General features: G+C 36.8%; 1 protein-coding gene across 4 annotated transcripts in view; it reads right to left on the bottom strand.

Moving 5' to 3' along the window:
* Positions 1-13,618, bottom strand: part of ELAVL2 (ELAV like RNA binding protein 2) — a 168,739-nt gene extending 155,121 nt beyond the window's left edge. For 2 of the 4 annotated variants that reach the window (XM_043891391.1, XM_043891393.1), the window contains exon 1: positions 13,521-13,618. The gene's annotated coding sequence lies outside the window, so the exon portion shown is untranslated. Of the gene's footprint in view, positions 1-2,481; positions 2,504-13,520 lie in introns of those variants that run through there. The other 2 variants (XM_043891388.1, XM_043891399.1) reach the window with 2 other exon arrangements.
* Between the last annotated feature and the right edge of the window lie 9,532 nt (positions 13,619-23,150).

Here is a 23,150-nt window from a genome sequence, read left to right as displayed (position 1 = left end):
AAAGTTTCTGATGCTTTATGTTCATTAAACCATTTAACCCTCACAATAATCCTATCATTTTAAAGATGAGGTAACTGAGGAAGTTAAGTAATTTGCCCAAGATCACACAACTCGAAGTTGACAGAGCTGGGATTTGACCTTCAGTAGTCCATTTGAATGGTCCAAGTCCTAAACCACTATTTAGTAGATGACCTGTAAGGTACTTTCCAGATATAAAATTCAGTAACTCTAAAGAAACAAAGCAGAACTTAATACTTGCAAGAAAACAAAGGCATAAGGAAAATAGATATTACAGTTACCAGACACAAACAAAACTCTACTTTTTATTATGAAAATAATTATACTCCTGTCTTGCCATGCTACCTACTGCTGACAAATGAAAAAGAGATAAAAGTGATAATTGGATGATTTGCTTCTACAATTCAGGTCAAATGCAATAAAATTTTGAGAACTATTACATAATATGTCCTAGGAGGTCCTAACCACTGGCAATTTCAGGGGAGCTGAAGAAATTTTAAGTATTTAGCTTTTTCTGGGAATTCCCTGGCAGTCCAGTGGTTAGGGCTGCATGTTTTCACTGTCAAGGTTGCAAGTTTGATCCCTGGTTGAGGAACTAATATCCCACAAGCCGCAAGGCAAGGCCAAAAAATAAAAGTATTTAGCTTATGTAAATTTTAATGTTCAGATGTTTACTCCATAACCATAGAGGAAACAGTTAATAATTTACAAGGATAGTATATATTGGTGACTGATGATATACAATGATTTTCATGAAATATTGTTGAAAGTATTAAATATCATGTAAAGGATGGTCACTAGAATATTAAACAGTGCCTATTTAGAGGTAATAGGAGTTGGACTTTTAGTTTGTTTTTTTTGGACTTCTAGTTTTTTTAACATTTTCTGCATTATTGAGCTTGTAAAAATTCTGAGTTGGTTTTTTTTTTTTTTTTAAACAAATCAGAAAAACAGGTAGTTTTGAGTTTTGAGAAGGAAAAAAAAATCTCTACAGCTCCAGAGCTCGTTTCAGCCTTGTAGCCACGAGGATGTCGATACGGGGTCATGAGGACTGGTGACCTCTTCAAAGACAATGTAGATTTAGAGAAGGACACATTAACAGCTCTGGAGCTTTATAGTTTAAACACAGTAATTTATAAAAGACAAATCCTGAGATTTAATGTATATGAAAACTAAATATAATAGAACAAAATGAAAAAAATTTCAGAAATTGCTCTACCAGTTTCTAAGAATAATACAATATCAGGCATAACTATCTTGTCCAATTATAATTGCCCCAGTATGAATTGCACACAGGAACAACTATTTTCTTCACTCACTGCCTATGACCAAGGGATGTTCTTTCATTTAATTAAATATTTCTTTTTCCCTATTCTATTCTTTCTTGCAGTTGCTGAAGAATCTCATAAAATGAACCTTTATTTCCAACTAGGAAAGCCCTTAAATTTCTATGGCAAATAAATAAATGAAAACTGTAATACAGTAAAGAATTATAATGAGATTGAACAATAACTGGCTTCCTGACAGGTACCATTTAGTGAATTGCTATTTCAGTGCCCTAGACAGTTACCTGAGTTAATTCAATTTTCATATTGTTTAATTTTTGTCTCTAAAATCACTCTTCACTATCTCAGCCCTATAGGATGGGACAGTCCAAACAGCCTCATTTATCTAACATTGTGACCATGAATCCAACAAGAACTTTGTGCAGGCATTATTTATTTTTAAAGGAATACTATGAATAAACTTGTATTGACAGAAGTGAAAAAGAAGGTACTAAGGAACAGTACCAAAACAAGAGAATTTTATTTTTTAACATGATGTGTGTGTTTTTAATGTGGACCTGTTATTATCTTTTAAGCTTTATAAAATGTGAATATATATTAACTTTTATATATAAAGTATGACCATTTTGGAAAAGAAGTTATTTGTCATAAATAGAAGACATAAAATGCCTCTGCCCTCACTCATTTGACTCATGGTGCAGTCTTGAATAATTTTAAACCAAACATGACTGCGGCAATCAATTTTCGTCCAATTTATTGGGCATGAGTTAAAGCCAATTAAAAAACCATTTTTGGTGCAATTCAAGGGGAAAAATGTATAAACCCATGAAAAACAGATTTCAGTCCTAGACATGAGTCATCACTATTCTAAATAATGGCGTCAGTCCCAAATCAGAAAGAACATATCCTAAAATTGCATATTCCACACTGGAAACTGCATTTCTCAGCAATGATTTTATACAATTTAAAAATATTTTTAAAATAAGAAATTGATCTGGAATGAAAATCATGCTCTTCTAACACTATCTTACTTCTGAATACTTTTCAGCCACAAAATTAAAAGGTAGTTTACAGCAGCTCCTGAGTTTCTGAATTAAGAACTAAGGTACAAAGCCATCTGTGACCTTTATACAAAGAAAGCAAAACATTTTACCTATAATTGTAAAGTATCTCTTACCTATTAGACCATGTCTTCTTTCACATGAATATAGTGGCTCTCTTTTAAGGCCATAAAATGAAACAATCCCTGTACGCTCCAGATAATCTTAGGGTAATCAAAGCAGCAAAATGGAAGCTTCTAGGTTGGAAATTACAGCTATAAAATGCAGCCATACATTTGCAATCTGTATATTAAAAAGGCCTTTTCAGGGTTGTAGAGGTTCAAACTACTCAAGCAGACTTTCATTTTGGTCCTCCCCACTCCCCACTCCAGCCACGTTGCCTGATCTCTCCAATCCTCAGCTTTCTCATTGGTAAAATGAGTATAAAAATAATAGGTGACTTCTCTGGTGATCCAGTGGCTGGGGGCCTGGATTCGATCCGTGGTCAGGGAACTAGATTCCACAAGCTACAACTAAGAGTTTACATGCTGCAACTAAGACCTGGCACAGAAAAATAAATAAATGTAAAAAAAAATTAAAATAATAGCTCCCTTTTAGGGATGTTGTGAGCATTAAGTGAAAAAACATTTGTCAAGTGTTCAGGAGAGTGCCTGGCACAGAGTGGATCTTCAATGAACAACAGAACTGGTGAGATCAGATGAACGTGCATTCATACCTCAACCCACTTGCCGAGGCTTTTTTCTTTGATAGTACAGATACCTGGTCTTGCTCCCAGGAGTAATTCTACTCGGTCATTCAAGGTGAGGGCTAAGCATACATGTTTATAAAAACCTCTGTGGATGATTCTCATGAGCTATTGATTTAAAGCAAAAAATGATACAGATTTTTCAGTTGCTCAGTTAAATATGGACTTAAAGTAAACTCTTGCTTGAACTGTTTTGGATTGGCTTGAACTGAGTAATTGACAAATATGTATTCTGAATTGTGCTGAAAGAGATTTAACTGGGAGACATTTTAAATGTTTTATTTGTATTCAGATGTCTGTGAGGTCACAGAATAAACATGAGTTTCTAAAATTTCCTGTTATTATAATAAAAGACCAGACATGTGAGATAACCCTTGGAAATTACAGTCATTCCACTGTCATGGATATATTTTAGTGTTTACTCCCTCTTGTAGTTTTTGCTTCTGTTTAATACACTTAAGCAGATAAGCCAATACAACAAAATCAATTTTTCCCAGTGTTATATTTTCCTGTTGAGTTCATTTCTAACTCTCCTATTCAAAGACAAGTGAGCAATCTCCTCAGTGATACAGATTAGGACTGCCACACAGTTAAGAAAAGCAACTACCAGAGAAAGATATATTTTGGCCTGAAATGACCACCCAACGAGTTAACTCACCATGATTGTTTAACAAAAATGAGGGCATTTTCTCTGTGAGCAACTTTTAAATATTAACTAAAACCAAGACTCTCCTTGGGCTTCCCTTGTGGTTCAGCTGGTAAACAATCTGCCTGCAACGTGGGAGACCTGGGTTCGATCCCTGGGTTGGGAAGATACCCTGGAGAAGGGAAAGGCTACCCACTCCAGTGTTCTGGCCTAGAGAATTCCATGGACTGTATATAGTCCATGGAGTCGCAGAGTCGGACATGACTGAGCGACTTTCACTTTCAAGACTCTCCTTAATATAGTCCCATTAGTGGAGGTTAGTTTATTAGATTATAAACTGTCTCCCTGTTGAAAGGAGAGATTGTCCTAGCAGATCTTGGATTTTAGCAAGGTCTGTAAAGAGACAGTGAGAGGGGGGAGGAGCGGGGACAAAAAAAAAAAAAAAAGAGACAGTGAGAACCTAGGGGAATAAGGGATAGCTACGTCCTAGGGGTGTCAAGGGTAGGTGATAGGGAGGTGAGATAAATCATTCCCCATTTTTTCACCATTTTTGCCTAGGGCTGCTCTAGGTGCGGTTGGTATGGTCTCAGACTTAAGGCCTTCTTTGTTGGTAGGCAGTCAGAGTTCTTTATACTCTAGCATATCTTTATTCGGGCTTCCCAGGTGGTACAAGTGGTAAAGAACCCGCCTGCTAATGCAGGAGATATAAGAGACGTGAGTTCGATCCCTGGGTTGGGAAGATCCCCTGGAGGAGGGCTTCCCACTCTAGTATTCTTGCCTCGGCAATCCCATAGACAGAAGAGCCTGATGGGCTACAGTCCATGGGGTCACAAAGAGTTGGACATGACTGAAGTGACTTAGCACACAAGTACATCTCTATACAGGAATCCAAGAAAATCCAATACAGCCATACCCCCAAATAGAATTTTGAATTTAGAGAGTTTTTAGAGAGCAGGCCAATACCGTTTCCTTGGATCTAAACATGCAAATATTCACCTAAGATCTCTCTGGGAAAACATCTAGAAACATTCTACCTGCAACCCCACCTCAGGGTTCACTAATGACTCTACAGTCTAGATGTAATCCAACATCACGTTTTGCCAAGCTGTTGGTCAATCAATGAAATGTTGATTAAGATACTGACCAAGAAGTGGCTTTCCCTAAATTCTAATTGTAAAACTATTTTTAAATCTGTTTTTATAAAGGTAAAATGAAATTATATTATTTTCTTTTCTTACTTTATAAGGATGTCATGAAGTCAAAATAAGATTACGTATATGAAAACTGGAAAAAATATTTATTGCTGTAGCATAAGAATTGAGAGAAAAATAATTATTTTTTAATGTACATAACTTTCTAGCAAATTATCCAAACCTTTCAGGAATATATTTACTTTTATTTATTATGTAAGCTTTCTTTTTCTTTTTTTCTTTTCAATATAATACCCCAAAAGTTTCAAAATCAACTTGAAAGATAATAACCCTATGTCTTAAAAAGTGAAACTGCCTCAGACTTGCTGAACAATTAACATGGAAATGTAAATCTGTAGGAAAAAAATGAAACTTTCCTTTTTGGTTGTTTGTGAATGTAATGTTTTATGTAAGTCTAGACTTAGACAATTGGCTTCTAAAACATGGCTCTCTAAAATTTTAGAGGAGAGATCCCTTTCAGAATATTTCATTTAACCAGAGAGAATTGCTTTCTCACAGCTGGAAGCTTGAACAGCTGTTGACTTGGCACTTTTCTATTCCTCTGGGTGAGAGTTCATGGACCCTCCTTACGCAATTAGGAGGACAGTCAGCTATGTATGTGGTCCGAAATACATCCCAAGTCAACCCATTTCCAAGGCTACCTTTCCATCCTCTCCCTAGGACTAGGGCAGAGATAACTCAGAGCCCTGGGTCACCTAGGGGAAATACTCTCTCAGTTGAGGAAAACCAACCTCCACAAAAATCTGCTTTCTGACCCATGGTTAGGTCTCAGGCTTATGTGACCATAAAGATTCCCTGAAGGACTTTTGATATTGATCAGTCTCGGAATTTGGCATCTTTTTAGGCTTTATAAATATCCACTTCCTTTTTCTTTTTTTTTACATTTTATAGGAAATTTCCCTTTTATTTAGGGTGTATTTCTGAGTGCTTCTTAATGAATTGTTTGTTGTCATTTAGTCACTCAGTCATGTCCAAATCTTTGCGACCCCATGGACTGTAGCCCACCAGACTCCTCTAATGATGGGATTTTTCAGGCAAGAATACTGGAATGGATTGCCATTTCCTTCTCGGGGTATCTTCCCAACCCAGGGCTTGAACGTATGTCTCTTGTATTGGCAGGCAGCTTCTTTACCACTGAGCCACCTGGAAGCCCCAGTATTCCTAATGGATACTAAATAATAACTCCATTTTGAACATACAGAAAGAAGAACAAGCAAAAAGACTATTTCAGAATAGCTGCCGCTGCAGGATTATTTACTGTACCCACCAGCAGACACCTCTCAGAATGGCTCAACATATCTCCCCTCTCATTCCCTGTGGCCACTGGCATTTGATGTTCAACTAACTCTTGACTTGGGCCACTGGCTACATATCGGTGTTAGAATGAAAACATTCCCCCTACTTTAACACCTCCTGCTAGTTTAATAAAGCGATGTTTAAATAACTGAACTGGCTTCAGTGAACTGTACTTGCCATTTTTTCCTGCTTCTTAGCTAGATAAAATGGAGATAATTATGAAGTGGATGAGCAGGTTTAATGAAAGCCAGTTTCTTTTGGTATACTCCTGAAGCAGCAATCATCATCTGTTTGGCTTTTGAAGAGCAACAATTATAATCACTTAAACCCCCAAGGGGAACAAAAATAGAATTTACATTAGCATATAAAATATACAGCTGGATTGGGCAAGCCTATAAAATTCTGGGGAAATCATTCTAATCTGAATGCTATTCAAACTCACAAGTAATATGAGTTCAAGAGTATTTTACATGCTTCCTTCCTATAAAATAATACATATAACAATGTTGAGAGGATTTTCCTAAAAATGAACACAAGGAAATAAAAAAAATTGTTGCCAAGAGAGAATCCCAGAAGGAATGGACTAAGCAGTATTGTCATGACATCGGTGAGCACGATATTCATAGGAAGTACCAATCACTCTGAAGAGAAGATTTTCCATGCATTTGGTAGTTTAAAAAAGAAAATGGGGTGGTTTTAGTCTGATCAGTAATAAAACAATCATAAATAAGGAAAACTGGAGATTAATAGTACTTTCCTCCTCCACTGTAAATGTGAAAGCAATACAAAGGAAAGTGAAATCGCTTAAGTTGATACCCAATTGCTATAAAGCAGAACCCTTTTTCCTATTTTAAAATATTTCCCTATCATTTCCTCTCAAATAACCTCTTTCTTATACCTCCCTTCTAATGCTAGCCCAGATCACAGGCAATCTCCCTCACCACTTATGTTATTTAATTACTTTTGCTTTTGTGTGCCTTTCAAGGTTTTACAAGATACCTTTTTTTTGGTAGAGCATTGAAGAATAAAAATGAGGCCTTTGTGTTATCCATTATGCTACTACCAAGAAAACACAAACATAATCAATATATTAAAGGCTTTCCTGATTGTGTGCATTTGTCAAAAACGGTATATCTGAGAAATTACACTAATGAATCTTGAAAAATTCAGCATCCTACATAAAAACTTGCTCTTCCTCATCATAAGTACATATCAAAATGTAGAGAGTGGCAAATATACATACTTTAGTCTTTCTTTATATTATTTGAAGTTCCACTATTAACGGAAAAAAAAAGTCAGTATGCAAAATTTCACCTCCACTGGGAAGCACTTCTTGAATACCCATAGGAAAGCCAACGGTGGACATATTGGCGATGGCTTCCTCTGCTTTCTAAAAGCACTTCATACACACTTCTGATAACAATTATCTCACTGCATTATAAGGAGACTGACTTGCCCTTCTACACAGACTCTATATAGCCTGACAGCAAAGCCATCTTTCCCCAGCATGGTATTCCTGGGTTCTAGCACTGTACCTTAAACCTCATAAGCATACAATAATGTTTGTTGAGTGAAGTTTATCATTTCTGTACTCTAAGACATATCAAACTGTTATGGTGATTGATAAGGATCAACCATATATTGAATACTGTCTCTACCGTAACATCAGATCTAATGGTGATCTAAATGGTGATCTAATGGTGATCTAAAGCACTGAAAAATTAGAAATTCCAGTCTAAATTTCTGTAGCTGTCCTTATTCTCCTTATCTTTAACAAAGGATAAGGGTAATTCTTTAGATTTTATTAAACATAATGTGTCCAGTGTTTTTTTTTTTTTAATGGAAACACAAAACTGAGTTCTCACTTCTTAATGGCAATGACTTTAAGTTTCATTAGGTTTACATGTCTTTCTATAAGTTAGAATCATTAATACTGCCTTCTCAGCCATTGTCAAAGTTTTTCAGGTTTGGCGGTACCCAGATAGTATTATTCAGCCCTTTGCTATAAAAATTTCATGTTCTGAAGGGCTTTGAAAGTCCATAACATGTAATTTTACTTTGAACACAAAATGTAAAGATTTCATGTTTGAAATAATTTAAAGTAATAATTGAAATGCATAGCATTAAAGATTCCAGGACCTATGCAGGAACTATCTTAGGGTCTTTTCATTTATTTTCCTAATTTAAACAGAGTCCACATTTTCCTAATTTTTCAAGTGAAATTATTATTTTGTTGAAGTTATGGGACAGTGATGGTGGAGAGGTACAAGAGACCCCACAAACCTATCCTAAAATACTCTTAGATTTTTAGTGAATAATTAATGTTAATATTATTATTATTATTAAACAAAATTCAGTTTCATGGCATTATCCCAAAAACTGAAACTGAAAAACTGCTTTAATAACTTTTTTGCCTCATACTCATATAACTTTTTGTATAGTTATTATTTATACATACAGACTTAAGTACTTTGATGAATTGTAAGGGAAAGAAAATTATATATATAACTCTATGATTTTAGTCAGTAATAATGTAATGTGAATTTCCAAGTCAAGGATAGACTACAATAATAAATATATATTATTATGTACAAATACATATTTATAATAATACATGTATTTTAAAATATATGTATAACAAATATATTGTTTAAAATAAATATATTATACACATAATATATATAATAAGATAAAAGACTATACAAATATTTTATTAACTCTGTTAAACAACCTAGCCTGAATTTTAATTAAAATAAGGCAATAACTAGAATTAGGTTTGGGGAACAGGGGTTAAAGTCCAAGAGTGTCTTTTAAGGCATGGTTTCCTAGGTCAAAGTGAGGCAGAACTGAATTATATGTGACTGACTCCTAGACTGTTAACATTGTTCTTAAAAGTCCAAAATTATCAGACTTTAAAAAAAGTTACTGGAATTTTCATAGTCAGGTTTAAACACGGCAGGGCTGGAGGATTTCGCTTTCTAAGAATCAAACTCACAAAGTGGATAAATCATTTTAAAAGTCCTTTACTTAGTGAAGTGAAAGTCGCTCAGTCATGTCCAACTCTTTGCAACACCATGAGGAGTCCATGGAATTCTCCAGGCCAGAATACTGGAGTGGGTAGCCTTTCCCTTCTTCAGGGTATCTTCCCAACCCAGGGATCAAACCCAGGTCTCCCTCATTGCAGATGGATTCTTTACCAGCTGAGCTATCAGGGGAGGAGAATTAATTCAAATGCCCTTTTAAATATGAGTGCTCTCTGAATTTAATAAAAGCAACTCTTTTTTTATTTTTTTAAAGATAAGGGTCTACACAAAACAACTTAGGACTCCATCCACTGCAAAAAATGCAGATACAGTGCTTTCATTTCTTCTCAGGTGAAAGTGAAAAACTGAGCAGTTTTCTGTTGAAAGACATAATGTGTTTAAAGATTTTTATTAGTACTTAGGGGGGCTTGAGTGTATTCTCCTGATAAAATCTTAACATCTTCAGTTTTGCAGTCCCAAGGTAGTAAATAAATAAACCTGAGCAGATACAGTATCTATGTCCCAATCTCTTAGGTCCAAAGATTTTATAAATAAAAGTGAACAATTAGAGCTTTTTAAAGAGAAAGGACTTTTTTCCTAGTTTTCAGAGTCTATCATTTTATATTTAAAAAGCAATCACAAAGCACCATTTGAGATTTTATTTTCTATATCATTTTCTATCTTTAAGTCTCTTAGGTCATTAGATGAAAGTAGTTTTAAAAATGGAGGCCCCTATTCACTGAATAATTAGGCTGAAACTTAATTGATTAAACTCTTGGAAAATAAACATATGGCCAAAAAAATCATGCAATGATTTGCTACCTATAGAGTCATACAACATTTCATTACTTTAGAAAATGTTACTGTAACTGAATTTCTTTTGTAACTGAATTTTTTTCTTTTAAAAAAGTCTTTAAAATGAAAAATTAATCTTATTTACATTGGTAAAATAAAAAAAAATCACTGCTTATTTAAGTTAAATTTAAATAAGGGACTTATTTTTAAGGGAAATTGGTTTTCAGTTAGTCTTTCCTTTTATGAAGTTGTTGGTACATATTTGTGTATGTTGTGTACGTTTCTAATACATTGGCACATATTTGAAAATACTTTTCTCATTAAATTTAATCATCCTCTTCTTTTGTTAACTTTTGGGGTGGGATCAGAAGATGCAATAAATTCTCCATTAGCATCCTCAAAAAGAAACAACCAGCCAAACCAGCAAAATATCCAAACCCAATTTGGGGATGTAGGAATATTTCAGTAAGATTTTTTTTCTCCAAAATGTTTTATTGAGGAAAGTGCCAAGAGTAACAGGTAGTCATTCCTATGTTTGGAATCTGGGGAGATAACATGGGTTTTATGTGGAAGGTCTCTTTAAATTTAGTAAATGAGCTCACATTTTCTATTATTTCCTTTTCATTTTGCTTGATGTTGAACCCAAGTTTAGAGTCAGATAGGTTCAAATCTTCACTTCTTGGTTTATGAGCTGACTTAACTACTCAGTTCTTAGACCTACCACCTAGAGCATTCTGAAGATTGAGATAATACAGGTAAAGCACTTACATACATGATGAGATGCCTGACTGGATCATGGTAGGAAGACAACAAATATTAACTATTAAAGTTAATTTCTTAGCTGTTTTATATTATGTATTTGATATAAGATTAATGCTTAATCTTAATGCTAATTAGACATAATAAATGAAAGTTATTTTTTAATTTTTAAAATCATAGTTTCACTTCAGCCATTTCTTTTTTACCTTTACTTTTTGCTTACAGGAACATTTTAAGTCCAAGATACAGTGTAAAAGGTAAAATCTACAATATAATATTAGATGACCCTGGCTATCACTTACTCCCACTCCCTATATCTCATCCATTTTTTCTCCTTTATTTATTATTATTATGAATATTTACCTATTCACTTAAAGTGAGTCAATGTTATGGGAAATGAATATTTCTATGAGAAAATAGAAATATTGCTTAGTTGAAAGCACTTAGGGTTTTGTTTTTATGAATACTATAAGCTTTCTGTTATTTGTAAAATTTGTTCTAATGGAACAAGGTTTAGGGGAAAATATCAAAACAGGGCCACTGTATTTCCAATGTGCCAATAACATATAATTAGAACACTGAGGAAAAAAATGATTAAAATATTATATTCTGATATAAAGAAATTTCCATATAGAGATTATTTTTGCAAACCTACAATTGCCACAGAATTAGGGTATTAGTAATTGAAAGTGCCAAGAATATAAAGCTTTAATCTAAGTACTTTTATAGGAAGCTAACCATCTACACTATTAATAACTATCATAGAAGTCAACTTTCAACTATCCAACTTATTTCAATAATAATTTTTATATTATCCTTAACTGAAATAGTAGTTTTAATGTACAAATGAAAAACTACAGTAAAGTTGAGGATTTGTTTGAGATTATGAGTATGATAAAATAAATCTGATTAAAGATGTTTTTCTCAGTTCAAGTATCAAAGCAATCTAATTTTCTATATGTTCAGGCCATATATTTAAATTAAATAGGTATGAGAGTTGAGTAGTATGGTTCAAAATAAATTATACAATTGAAAAACATTGTTAGTTGCTCTAAGAATATCAATACATAAGAAAAGCAAACTTCCCAATTGTAATAGGATTTAACTATATATTTAAAAAATATATAAAATACTATATTCTAATCTAAACTCTTCTGAGAGTCAAAACTACTGAATTGATTCTTCTTGTACCAACAGATAACTGTTTTAGTTATTTGGTATTTAAACTCTCAAACTGAAAACTGTTTTAAGGATAGTAATTGCAAATAGTGATTACTTTGAAAGTTAACCATAAGGTGTGACTTTCCTGTGATAGTCACTGGTAAATGACAGTTAGCTTCATGTAGAATAGACAAAAAATAAGTCAGTTGTTAAAATAAGTTATTAAAGTATAAGTCTAATAAAATACATTAATCTTTATTGCAAAATAATCAGTTTTAAAAGTTACTATATGTGTTTCTCATGATCAGAGGACATACATAATAACTTTAAAAAACTTTATTTCAAATACATCTTGAGAGAAATGTAAGCACATATGATTATAGATTTACACACATATAAATCAAAGTTAGAAGTGGTTTCAACAAAACATAAGAACAATTCCTTTCAAGGGAGTACTTTTGCTTCCATCCCATCCTTCAAATGAGAAAACTTAGATGGCCTTGCCTCATCAGAGAATGTGCAAGTCCATTCCAATATTGTGGAGCCCAGTCATCTCCATAGCCAGCCCTTGACAAGTTAAAAGGCAACTAGATTCACAAACGGAAAAAAAATTAGGACTACCGAGAGCTGGCCAAACAATTTAGAATTTTAGAGGAAAGGTTGAGCCTTTTACCAAACTTGAAAATTGTTCCAGTTTACCACAAATATTAAGTTGGATAGTTATTCTCAGGAAAGTAAATGAGATACAGGGGCAAAACTCAGAAACCCTTCCCTGGAATATACCTCTCATTAAAAAAAAAAACTAATAAAAAGGATTAGAAGAGGAGATGGAGGAAAGACCCTTAAATAAATCTGTTCATTTTAGTTGAAAAAGAGGATGGAGTGGGGAAGAGGGCAGGGAGAAGTGGGAAGGAGGGTAGGAAGCAATCCTCTTCTCCAGCACCCCATCTTTTAGGATCACAACTTTCCAAATGCATCATTTGATCATCATTTAGCATTTAAAATTTGTCTAAGAATGATGGCTTCTAAGGTTGCTACCTGAGTTAGTGCAAGGAAGAAAGGGGGAGGTCTAACAGTGCAGGAGACAGCACAGACATAGTTGTAGTAACTTGCAGTGACCCCATTGTTCCTTTTCTCTTTAGGATTTTGATCAGGAATGACCCGGCTCCTGTGCAGAGTTCAGGAAGTCAGAATTGCACGGCTCTTTTGAAACCAGACAATAACCTAGTTTCCTTCTCCCTCCCCGGTACCTCGACCCTGCTGACTGCCAACTCTCACCCACTTTAAATGCATCAAGTACGTCGCCATCCCAAGATTATCAAACAGATCAACACGGAACATGTTAACTGACTGACCAGAGTAAAGAGAAAACAATTAAAACTACTGTTTTTTTGTTTCACCGCCCCCTGCTCCCAGCACCCAGCCCCCAGCCCTTTGTGTGTGATGAGTCCCCTTCAAACCACCCACAGACCGAGCACAAGAGAAGAAATGGTAATTTTTTGTTTAAAAGTTCACTTACCACGGCAACCTCATATTGCTTTGTCATGCTTTTTGCACTTAATTTTTCAAAACTGCTTGTGCAGGGCGCAGAACTGGGAAGGCAGGACTAAAGTGTCTCTAGTAATCACAACAAAAAGGAGAGAACATTCACCAATCAGAATTACATTAAAATGCACAACCCCCAGAGCAAGATGCAAGGTTCAGACCACACCAGAGAGGGGGTGGGGTGGGAAATGCCAAGCTAACAAAACAAAAGGTAAACAGTGGTTGGAAGGGAAATTGGTCCAAGCCGCCTTTAGACAGAGGACGGGCTTAAAATCCCCACCATCTCTCTCTCCCCCGCCCCCAGCATCCCCGCGGTTACCCAAGTGACTGCACTTGCCTCCAGCCGGCTCAACTGCGGGAGAGGAACGCCTCATCCAAGTTCACTAGCCCCGCCACAGTCTTCTACTGCCTGATGGGTTCGTTCAGGAAGACACTTTCAGAGGCATCCATCCACTTGAGGTCCGGGCTTGGCCACTGCTGCGGGGCTGCAGCGAGCAGCTGCTAGGATCGTTGCCGTCTCGTCCTTGCCTCATTCGCGCTGCACAATAGCCCCGGCTGGGTGCACCTCATTAAGCCAGCCCGGGAGCCCCGGGAGCCGGGCAGGCAGTGTGTCAGCGCTGCCCCTTTGTAATGACTGTGTGATGGATGCAACCGAAGGGTGGGGTCTGGGTGGGTCAAAACTGTTAATGACAATATGTATCATTCTGTCTGTCCTCCAGGAGAGGGAAGCCCCCTGCCCTCCCCCTAGGTCGGACGGTCTCTCTCTCTCACGCACGCTTCCGTCTTTCTCCGCCTCCCTCTGGGATTTTCTACTGTCAGCGTTCAAAAAAGTATGAAAACCATCTGATCCTTTCCATCTGAACAGATAATGGATAGCGAATTTGTCCTTAAGGAAAGAGAAGATCCTAAAATCGAAACACTCAGGCGTAAGGGGAAGTGGGGAGAACAGCTGGGTGGGGCGGGAGGGGAGCAGTGGTGCGCCCGGGACTTTAACTGGCGGATAGTTTCAAACTGTCAGTCAATCGCACCCGCAGCTCCGCTCGGCTCCGAGGCGCGAGACTGAGTTCCCAGCGCGCCGCTTTCCTCCCGGAGCCAACCTGGGGGCCGGGCGCAGGGAGAAGTGGGGATGAAACCCACACGAAAGGCCCCCGCCCGTGAGCAGACTGCAAGAAGGGGTCCCGGCGCCCTGCCCGCGCGCGGCCGGCAGCCGAGGAACCCTGCAGCTGGACCGAAAGCCAGATCGGCCGGGCAGGGGGCTGCCAGGGTGATGGAGTGAGTTCCGGGTCCGAGACCCGCGAAGCGGGCCAGGGATTCGGTCCCCGACCGCGGGGTAGCCCTCGGCCCGACGCCCCGTCCCGTTTGCTAGTTCCGCGCGGCTCCCTGGTCCCGAAGCGCCGCCCTCGCAGGTGTGCATCCAAGTCTCCGCTTCCACGACTCTACCTCGCCTCTTCCTCTCCCCTCCCCGCAACCTTGCCACCCCTCCCGGTCTCACTCCTTCGCCCTTCTCGCTCTGCAACCCCCAGAAGGCAGAAAGCACCTGAAAACATCTCTCTTTTCGCCTCCTTTGTGAAGAGTCTGGAATCGTTGCTTCGCTGCCTTCCTATTGCCCCGTTGAAAACATCCGCGGATACTTTTTCCAGTTCACAAGCACTGATTTTTCAAGTATGGGAAAGCCTTACGGTCTACTTTATTCCTCCACGTGGACAAATAGACTGTATTTTACATTCAACTTTCCATTTCCAACTTACTGTGATGCTATCCAGTCGATGTGGCTACAGAGCACCTGTCTTGAACAACTTGAGCGATTTCTCCAGAAGCGCGTGGACGATATTTATCTATTTTTATTAGAGTTAATGAAGCTCCATTTCTCTTACACTGAAATCGACTTCTATATTTTCTTCATGCCTTACAGCAGTTAATAGAAAGCAGAGAGAAAACAGGACATTTATGTCTAGTGAAGCATCTCTCCGTTTTTATGTCAGTTATTTATTTATTAATCACTTAAAATTTGTGCGTATGTGAATAGCTTCTGCAGGCTGTTCTAGGCCGTGGGAGAGTACTAAAGACGATTTTTATGCCATTCTTCAAAGAGCTTCTGATCCAAAGGGAAGGTAAAGGAACCGGTGGTAGCTTTTAATTGCTTCTAATAAGAAAACACGTTTAGTGACAGCAAGCAGAGATCTTATCAGAGACCTTCAGCATAGGGGGAAAAAAAGGATATGGTGTTGACTTTACCTGGTTCCTTCAGTTCATATAAACCTTCAAGAGCACAAAAACTTTCCCTTTTTTTAACCAACTACTTTTCACAACTCTTAGAACTTTTTAGAGATATACCTTAATGAATAAGAATATGAAATATATAATTAACAAAATAACTGCTTCTATGTAAATAGCTCTTTAAAGATCATAGAAAACTTTTTTAAAAGATATTTCCTCTTACATTGTTTTACTAATAATTTGCATAATATATAAGGCTTCATAAAAACAGTTGTGAGTGCAGACAGAGCTTGAATGGTTTTTGTAGTATATTATTATAAGTGTAATAATAAAGAATGAACGTTTGTTTTGTTCTTAAAACTCACCATTACTTCAAGACCTAGTTGGGCAAGACACTAAGGACTTTTCTTTTTTAGCATATTTTTCTGGTTGAAGGTAACCAGGACATATTTCAAAGAATAGCTCATTAAGCGACTGGGTAAGTTTCCCCTACACTCCTTTTCAACAGTTTTGAAGACCTTCTAGATATATGTACTTGAATAAGTTCACTTTTCTCTGCTCTCCTGCATTGCTCCTCCAGTCTAGAACTACAACTTTTAGGAGAGGAAAAAATGGAAGGAATGGGAATGCTAACTAATGGAATAAAGGTGTTTTCCTTGGCAGTTTGAAAAACAGACTAAAGAAATGAACAATAAATTTGGAAACTGGGTCTTTTATTAACAAGTGAAAATTTTAAGATGTGATAAAAATAGCTCCAGTAAATGTATGCATTAAATGTATTAACTTTGCAAACATGAAATTGCACCTGGGAGACGTTAACACAGTTGGAGATTATTAAGACGTATCAACTCACTCAGCATTAATGAGGAGAACTTGAACCTAGTGTGGAACACAGTTGTACTAAATTAGCAGGAATCATATGCCTAAATGTAAATTGAATTTTTTCTAGAAGAGAAGGATATATCCAGCTCAAAGAAAAACTATAGATATCTTAAAACAAAAAACTCACCATTCTGCAAAAGTATTTGTCCTACCAAAATTCTCTAGCCCATTCCATGATAATCTATGTTATAGCATTAGTACACTCTGAAAAGAGGATGTTTAACACCTGAAAAAGGTAATATATTCTATTTTCTATTTTTATTAAATCTATTTTATTACAATTAGAAGCCTGATTTTCTTTGCTGTATGTAGCAGGGAAAGATAGAGGACAAAATAGTTTCTTTGACATACATCAAGAATGACATTATCATCAATAAATACAAACCAGGTCTGGAAAATATATAAGCTAGGTGTTAAATAAGCAATTTACCATATGTAAATCTCCCACCAGTGGGTAAATATTGAGAGTCATGCCAAGGTTTCAGTGACTCATGGAATACAGTGGTTCATCCCAAGTGACCTTGACTCTCCCCTTTTAGGAACCTCTCAGTGAGTTTTGTTACAAGAAGGAACAAGATGATTGTGTAAGACTCCAATAAGGAATCTAAAGATTCTCCTGCATGCTGCCTTTTGAAGAGCAAGTTCAATACTCAGTCTCTAGGAAAGCATTATTTTTGTGCTGTTGAAATTTCTTTGCCCATGTTAGGTAGTAGGGTTTCTGGAGTCATATAGAAACTGGCTCCAATTCTTATAAACTGGATGACTTGGGCAATTGTCTTAAGCACTCTAAACTACACTTTTCCTTTTAGTAAAATTAACAGAGCAAGGACAAACTACCGTTGTAATGATTTAATGAGACAAAGAATGAAAACACACCGCCTAGTAAAGTGTAAACCCCATTGCCATTGGGCTAATTCAACACAAAATCATGGCATCCGGTCCCATCACTTCATGGCAAATAGGGAAACAATGGAAATAGTAACAGACTTTATTTTCTTGGGCTCCAAAATCACTGCAGATGGTGACTGCAGTCATGAAATTAAAAGACGCTTGCTCCTTGGAAGAAAAGCTATGACCAACCTAGAGAGCATATTAAAAAACAGAGACATTACTTTGCCAACAAAGGTCCATCTAGTCAAAGCTATGGTTTTTCCAGTAGTCATATATGGATGTGAGAGTTGGACCATAAAGAAAGCTGAGTGCTAAAAAAAAAAAAAAAAAAAAAAAAAAGAAAGAAAGCTGAGTGCTGAAGAATTGATGTTTTTGAACTGTGGTGTTGGAGAAGACTCTTGAGATTCCCTTAGACAGCAAGGAGATCCAACCAGTCAATCCTAAAGGAAATTAGTCCTGAATATTCATTCAGTCCTTCCAGACTTATGCTGAAGCTGAAACTCCAAACTTTGGCCTCCTGATGTGAAGAACTGACTCATTGGAAAACACCCCGATGCTGGGAAAGATTGAAGGCAGGAGGAGAAGGGGATGAGAGGATGAGATGGTTGGATGGCATCACCGACTCAAGAGACATGAATTTGAATAAACTCTAGGAGTTGGTGATGCACAGGGAGGCCTGGTGTGCTGCGGTTCATGGGATCACAAAGAGTCAGACACAACTGAGCAACTGAACTGAACACAAAATCTCAACTTCCTTCCTCCTTGTCGTCTTCTAATTTAGAGGCTAGAAAGTTGACTATTTGATTTTTCCAATTTTCCTTGCAGTTAGTTGTGGCCGTTTGATGTATTTCTTGAAAAATAAATGTTAATACATATTTGCTGAGGGGGCTTCTGGGAAAACTTGCTTCTTGATGCAAGAGGAATAAACACAGCTACCAACACATTTTTTTGCCCCTTTGCCCTACTTGCTTCTTCCTGCCTGAATGTTGTGTGATGTCTGGAGATGGAACAACCATCTTGCAGTTATCAGGCAATAAGTTGAAGGCTAATCTCTGAAAGATGGTAGAGAATAAAGATGGGAAGAATTGGGATTCTTGACTAACTTTGGATTTTTTGTTTTATATGAAAAAATATACTGTTCTCTATTTAATCTGTATTTAGCTGAATATTCTATAGCTTGAAGCTTTTCTAGCTGACATATCTACTACTGTTGTAGTTTCCTGTTTATAGATAAAATCTGCTTGATTATTCAAATGACTCTGCATATCTGCCATTTTGAAGAATTCCAGGTAAAAGTTACTCTGAGACTTCACCCAAACCAGGTCACTAGTACTGGTGGGATGATCTGCTCAAATTTACTGAACCAAGAGTGGGTTTGTAAAACCATTTATCTGAGGAAGTCCTGGAACTGACAGTTCTTTTTAAGGAATTCCCATAACTGTCCTATAATAGATTGAACTTAAAGTTTATTTAATCCAGATATCTTTCTGCCTTCTTTTCATAATAAAATACCCTTTTGCTTTTGTTTTCAAATAAACATATAGGCATAGTCACCTTGGAGCGTATGCATATTGCAACATTCAGAATACTCACCTTGGAAGACTACACTTATTTAATTGACACCAGTTTACCGGCAAAGCCAAAACAATTTTAAATGCCCTCTTTTAGGAATTATGTTCAGAATCTGAGTCATAATTTTAGGGCATGCTGGAAAGATCAACAAATATGTACCCTGAAGATTGATTTTGATTTTGGAAAATATCCAAAAAATTGTTCAGAGTCAAATCTAGTAAATTAAGGAAGCAATCACCAACTGGAAAAGAAACATTTTTTGATACTGTAAAAAACAATTTGGTACGTACACAGAACAATCAGGTTTAAAATGTGTTGCAACAATGATGACATGATTTAAATGAACATGTCTTCCGAAGGTAGCTTTGGAGCTCTACACGTGTGGTCACACATGTTAGCTAAACTTGTCAGTTTCATAACTGTGTTGTTGTTGTTGTGTAGTCTCTAAGTCGTGTCTGACTCTTGTGACTCCATGGACTGTAGCCTGCCCAGGTTCCTCTGTCCATGGGATTTCCCTGGCAAGAATACTTAATAGCTATGCTCAGGTGCCATTTCTTTGGATAAACCAGATGTTTCCTTTTCATCTTTCCCCTTCCATTCTATCATAAATTTCTTTTTCTGAAACAAGTTCAGTGTTCATTTGATTGAAAGCCATTTTTGTACTGTAATTTTACTAGAGTTGCTTTTTTAAAAAGCACAAATAGCAAAACAAAATAATAATACTGGTTAAAAAAAAATAATAATAATACTGGTAAGATTTTGAATCAAACAGAATTTTATTTGAGCTCCAACCTTACTACTCACTAACTGTGTAATTTGAGTATTTATTTAATCATTTAAGCCTAGTTTTTATTTGTAAAATGAAGATAAAAATAGTATCTATTGATATTTCTCTAAGAGAGAATTGTGAATATTAAATAAAATAATACTTATGAACTTTGTGTGTTATGATTGGGATATAGTGGGTGATCAACAAGCATCACTTAGGATAAGACTATGTTAGGCAAATAGAGAAGTCTTTGAATTACTTAAAAGGTAAACAATACTAGGCTATTTATAGGAGTTTCTACCAAGAACTGCATGCAGTTGTATACTTCTAATTTTGAACAGTTTTAAAGACTTTCTGAAAAATATAGTTTTTACTAAGTTCATTTCTCCCTGATCTCCCTTTCAGTTCTCCACCTAGAACCACATCTCCTAGGAAAGGAAAAATGGAAGGAGTGGATATGCTAACTAACGGAATGAAGGTGTTTTCTTGGCACTTTGAAAAAAAGACTAAAGAAGTGCACAATAAATTTATTATCAGTTAATAGTTTATCATGGATAGTTAACAGGGACTAATCTGGGTATTTTATTATTTTGTTTGATGCAGTCCTATTTCAGTGTATAATTCTAGATAAAACAATCTAAGTCTCATTTCTTCAGTGTAATGTAACTAATCTCTGTCTTCTCAAAAAATAGGTAAGAATCCAGTAATTACTTCTTTACCTCTTATAAATAGAGAATAGAAAACAGGGAGCATTTGCTAAGAGCCAGGAAGTCACAATTAACTTGTAGTATACAAAAAATCTCCAGAATTACTTGCAGTTGATTGGTCAGTCACTCAGTCGTGTCCAACCCTTTGTGACTCCATGGACTGTAGCCGGCCAGACTCGTTGTCCATGGGATTCTCCAGGCAAGAATACTGGGGTGATCTCCTCCAGGGGATCTTCCTGATCCAGGGATCGAAACTTCGTCTCCTGTGTTGTCAGGCAGATTCTTTACCACTGAGCCACTTGGGAAGCCCCCCATTACTTGGAGACCTAAGATAAAAAGAGAAGGCAGATGGCAGTTAATTTAGATCATGTGTGTTTATGACAGTCAGGCAGAGGTGACTAAACAAAAATAGGGTTTGGATATAAGTTACTCAACTGCTCTGAGCCTATTCCTTCATCTGTTAAATAAGAAAATGAAACATGAATACACTTTTAGGTTATTCAGTTACTTGCTTCTAGGTAATTTTAAATATAAAATACAATTTTCTCATTTGAATCAAGATCTTCCCCTTACTGACCTAATTGTAGTTGTGTGAAGCTGGATGGAAAGTAAAACGGGTAGAGAGAGGAAAGGAGAGAAATAAAAGAACATCTTTCAGTAGTTTTTGATTGACTAGAGTTTATTATGTGTTTAGGGTGCCACCTTGAAAAGGAAATTATATTTTTCAGAAAAAAGGGAAAATAAAAATCCTCTAAAAGGACTTAGATTTTAAACTTTTTTTACTTTACTGGGCTTCCCTGGTGGTTCAGACTGTAATGAATCTGCTTGCCATGCAGGCGACCCAGGTTCAATCCCTGGATCAGGAAGATTTCCTGGAGGGCATGGCAACCCACTCCAGTATTCTTGCCTGGAGAATCCCATGGACAAGAGAAGCCTGGCAGGCTACACTCCATGGGGTCACAAAGAATCAGACATGACTGAACGGCCAACACTTACTTTACTAGAAGATAAATATATCATGAATAATATATGTTATGCTATGCAGGGAATAATTTATTCAGAAATAAAAGTACATGTATGCTAAATTTTAACTTTTTTTTTTGATAGAGAGGACTCAACTACAACCAGTGGTTCTCAAAGTATGATCTACAAACATCATCACCATCATCATCTGAGAAACTATTAGAAAGGCAAAAAAAACTGGGCCTCATTCCAGACTTACTGAATCAGAAACCCAAGTAGACCTAGTAATCCAAGTTTTAAGAAGCCTTCCAGAAGATTCCAATGTCTGTGAAAATCTGAGAACCTCTGCTGCAGGCTTGAGCAAAAGAATATGTCCTTTATAACGTGACACTGCAGTTTCTCCCATCAAGAGAAGTTGTCTCTATCAGTACCCTTAGAATTGGGCTGGTTTTGTGAAGTGCTTTGATCAACAGAATGTGGCAGTAGTGACAGTGTACCATTTGTGCACCCTGGCCTCAAGAATCCTTGCACTTTTCCTCTGCCTTGGCACCCTGACACTACCATTTTAATAATGTCAGAGTAGCCTATTCAGACATGAGAGCACGTGGAGGAGAACCCAGGTATGCCAGACTAGGACATCTCGGCCAGCCAACAGCCAGTCAATTCCCAGACAAAATCAGGAGAGTTGCCTGCAGGCTCCACAGGTAATACATGAAGAGTGCCAGCCGAGAGAGGAACTGCCCAACTGACCCATAGGCACATGAGGAATAATAAGTGCTTATTGCTTTAAGCCACTGAGTTTTGGTGTGGTTCATTATGCAGCAGTATGTTAATTGACACAGCCTACCCAAAGTGTAGAACACATTCTATTCCAGCCCCTTCTTAAGAAGCTTTCTATTGATAACACTTTAATAAGGTTAAGACATCACATTATTTGAGGTGTTAACATTCGGTTTATAAAGATTGTTTTAAGAATTGCCCAGCAATTTATAGACTTTATTGCTATTACTTTGACCATAATTTTCTAGTTAGAGACCTCATACTTTGTCTTCCCTTTTCTTTGCTAGTGGTGATTACTAGATTCTCATATAATTAACTGTCTGTTATGACCATTCACAGATCTTATTCATCACCTGTCTTGGTGTTCAATACGAGCCTTTCAACTTCCCTGTTTAATATCAGGGAATATTTACCTGCCTAGGTATTTGCTCTTTTTTTTTTTTCTTCTTTGCTACAGGATTTACTAGCCAACTGTGCTTGTGTCCTCTCTGCTCTGCTTCCTTATCCCTGTTACATTCTCCCCAGGAAGACAAAAGATGGAACTCTTTCCTTGGAATGCCTTGTCTTCTGGGTAATGAATTTCTTGCCTTGTTTCTATATTCAGACACCCAGTCTTCTTGTGCATGCCATTCTCTCTCATTGCAGCTGTTTCACCCACCACCCAGGTCTTAGAAATGACTGGTAGGGGGCGGAAAGTGAAACAGGAGTTATGGCCTGGTCCTGGAAGGGCAGTGTAGTATAGGTATATAGCAGACAGTGTCCTTTTTATTTTTTATTTATTTATTTTTCCTTTTTTATTCTTTAAATCCTATGGTTTTATTAG

Source organism: Cervus elaphus, chromosome 29 (genome assembly GCF_910594005.1).
Source record: "Cervus elaphus chromosome 29, mCerEla1.1, whole genome shotgun sequence".
Classification (NCBI taxonomy): domain Eukaryota; kingdom Metazoa; phylum Chordata; class Mammalia; order Artiodactyla; family Cervidae; genus Cervus; species Cervus elaphus.
Note: the sequence above shows the minus strand (reverse complement) of the source record. Positions and strands in the feature narration are given on the sequence as shown.